Source organism: Lathyrus oleraceus, chromosome 6 (assembly GCF_024323335.1).
Source record: "Lathyrus oleraceus cultivar Zhongwan6 chromosome 6, CAAS_Psat_ZW6_1.0, whole genome shotgun sequence".
NCBI lineage: Eukaryota > Viridiplantae > Streptophyta > Magnoliopsida > Fabales > Fabaceae > Lathyrus > Lathyrus oleraceus.
The window spans coordinates 1,449,254-1,452,553 of NC_066584.1; positions in this window are offsets into that span (position 1 = coordinate 1,449,254).

Sequence of the window (3,300 nt, forward strand, 5' to 3'; positions counted from 1 at the left end):
TGACGACACAAGGGTTGTGTTGTTAGAGAGTTATGCGATTGGGGTTTGATTGCACAAGAGTTGTGCGTCCTAAACACTTTTCCGAACAGTGTTAACCGGTTAACGCGGATGGTTAACCGGTTAACGTAATACGAAATAAATTTTTTAATTTTTGGAACAGTGTTAACCGGTTAACGCATATGGTTAACCGGTTAACGGAATGCGAAATAAATTTTTTGAGATTTTCAAACAGTGTTAACCGGTTAACGCATTTGGTTAACCGGTTAACGCAAGGCAGAAAAGAGTTTTCTAAATGTTTTCAAACAGTGTTAACCGGTTAACGCATATGGTTAACCGGTTAACGCAAGGAAAAATTCACCGGTTCGGCTAGAAACACCCGTTCCCGCTGTCCGGGCAGCGGACCCCCGGCTAACTCTGCGTAGTGTGATCGGTCGTCGAAATTTAATTTGATTTTATTAATTAAAGGAATTAATAATAATAATAATAATAAAGTGTTTATTATTGTCTTATGGTGATCGGTTATGGCCTTAGTTTTCCTTTGTTTTGTTTTGGATTTTAAAATACGACCTGCGTGTCGTGCCTCTCTCTTAATCTCCCAAATGTAACTTCTTTTCTCATCTCACTCCCTCGTATGTAAAACGAGTTTCTTTCATGTAATGTAATGATATGAAGAAAGCAAAGAAATCAGTGCCAAAGGAAGACAACCTTGAAGATCTTGCTTGGAGAAGCTTAGATCGTTATAGGTTAGCTTAGGTTCTCTCATTGGCTTGGGAGAACAATTGCGCTAGGGGCCATAACTGTTTCATTTTGTTTATATGTATGTTGATGCATGTGTATGTATGTTGATGCATGTGAGAGACGTTTTATATGATAAACAAGCCGGTGAGATCAGTAAAATTGCAATTCCCTCAAAACTAAATATTAAGTTTTAAGCTTTCCAAGTTTTAACACTCATCAAGACTAGTAATGGAAATTGTAGGTTTCGCCTACGCGAGGTGCATGATCTATATATTAGTAAGGTGCGATGGGATAATTGTAATATCCAACTGTTAAAACAATGGGTCAAATTTAACTAAACAAATTATAATAAGATTATATATGTTTAGAAGCAAGAGTTGGGAATAATCCATATGATGGATTAGAATAAGGAGTTATTCACCCAATTGAAATTTTCGAGAGTTGTATGAGATACAATTGGAAGGAGTTCCTACCTAAATAACCTAGTTTTGTGTAATCCGCCTACGCGGACTTAGAACGAAGTGAAATATGGATCTCGACCCACTAGAAAATCTTCCAACGGGATTTTCCGAATCAGATGATGAGGGTCATTTGTTTTGAGTAAAATAGTGGGAGCACGTTTAATTAAAGGCCTAATTAAATATGCCAATGATACTTATATTTTCATTATTTCTTATGTAGATTACCATGACAACAAACACCTCTAACAACATTTTGCGATCGATCCTTGACAAGGACAAATTGTTTGGGACAAATTTTCTGGATTGGCACCGAAACCTGAGGATTGTCCTCAAACATGATAAAAAGCTGTATGTCTTGGAGACACCTGTTCCTGAAGAGGAACCTCCTAGTTCTGCACCTAAGGCAGAAAGAGATGCTTATAAGAAGCATGTCGATGATGCCAATGAAACTGCTTGTCTCATGCTAGCTACCATGAACTCAGAATTGCAAAAGCAACATAAGAACATGTCAGCATTCGATATGATCGAACACCTGAAGCTGCTCTATCAAGAGCAAGCAAGGCATGAGAGGTTTGAAGTTTCAAAAGCCCTTTTTCAAGGCAAGTTAGCTGAGGGAGCCTCTGTAGGTCCCCATGTACTCAAGATGATTGGGTATGTGGAAAACCTTGACAGACTGGGTTTTCCCCTCGGAAAGGAACTTGCGACTGATTTGATCTTGCAATCGTTGCCAGATAGATTCAGTCAGTTTGTCCTAAATTTCAATATGAATGATATGGACAAATCGCTTCCTGAGCTGCTAGCCATGTTAAGAACGGCTGAGCAGAATCTGAAGTCAAAAGGGAAGTCCATTCTGATGATCGGAAATGGAAAGAGACAGAACAAAAGGCCCATCAAGCAGGGTGATAAAGGGAAAGGCAAGGAAGTTGTCAAACCCAAACCCACCGTTGCTGCTTTGAAGCCTAGTGGAGGCATAGCAAAAGCAGGCACCTGCTTCCATTGCGGTAAGACCGGACACTGGAAGAGAAACTGCCCAAAGTACCTGGAAGATAAGAAGAATGGAGTAGAGACTTCAACTTCAGGTATTTTTGTTATTGAAATTAATTTATCTACTTATGTGACATGGGTATTAGATACTGGATGTGGTTCTCACATTTGTACAAATGTGCAGGGACTAAAAAGGAGTAGAAAATTGGCAAAAGGTGAAGTCGACCTACGAGTTGGCAATGGAGCAAAGGTTGCTGCTTTAGCCGTAGGAACTTATGGATTGACTTTACCTAGTGGTTTAATAATTCAGTTAGAGAACTGTTATTATGTACCTGCAATTAGTAGGAATATTATTTCCGTTTCTTGTTTGGACAAGTTTGGTTTTTCATTTATAATAAAGAACAATTGTTGCTCAATTTATTTGAATGATATATTCTATGCTACTGCACAGATGAACAATGGACTATATGTCCTTGATCTTGAAATGCCTATTTATAACATTAATACTAAAAGGATGAAACCAAATGAGTTAAATCCAACTTACCTTTGGCATTGTCGGTTAGGCCACATAAATGAGAAACGCATTTCCAAACTCCATAAAGATGGACTCTTAGACTCTTTTGATTATGAATCATATGAGACATGCAGATCTTGTTTAATTGGAAAGATGACAAAGTCCCCATTCACAGGAAAGGGTGAAAGAGCTAATGATCTTTTGGCCCTCATACATACTGATGTATGCGGACCACTGAACATACCAGCCAGAGGAGGTTTTCAATACTTCATCACATTTACTGATGATTTCAGTAGATATGGTTATGTGTATTTAATGAAACACAAATCAGAGTCCTTTGAAAAGTTCAAGGAATTCAAGAATGAAGTACAAAACCAACTAGGTAAGAATATTAAAACTCTTCGATCAGATCGAGGTGGTGAGTATTTAAGCCTAGAGTTTGATGACCATCTAAAAGAGTGTGGGATACTATCCCAACTTACTCCTCCTGGAACACCCCAATGGAATGGTGTATCTGAGAGAAGAAATCGAACCCTGTTGGACATGGTCCGATCCATGATGAGTCACGCCGATCTTCCAAACTCCTTTTGGGGACATGCGCTA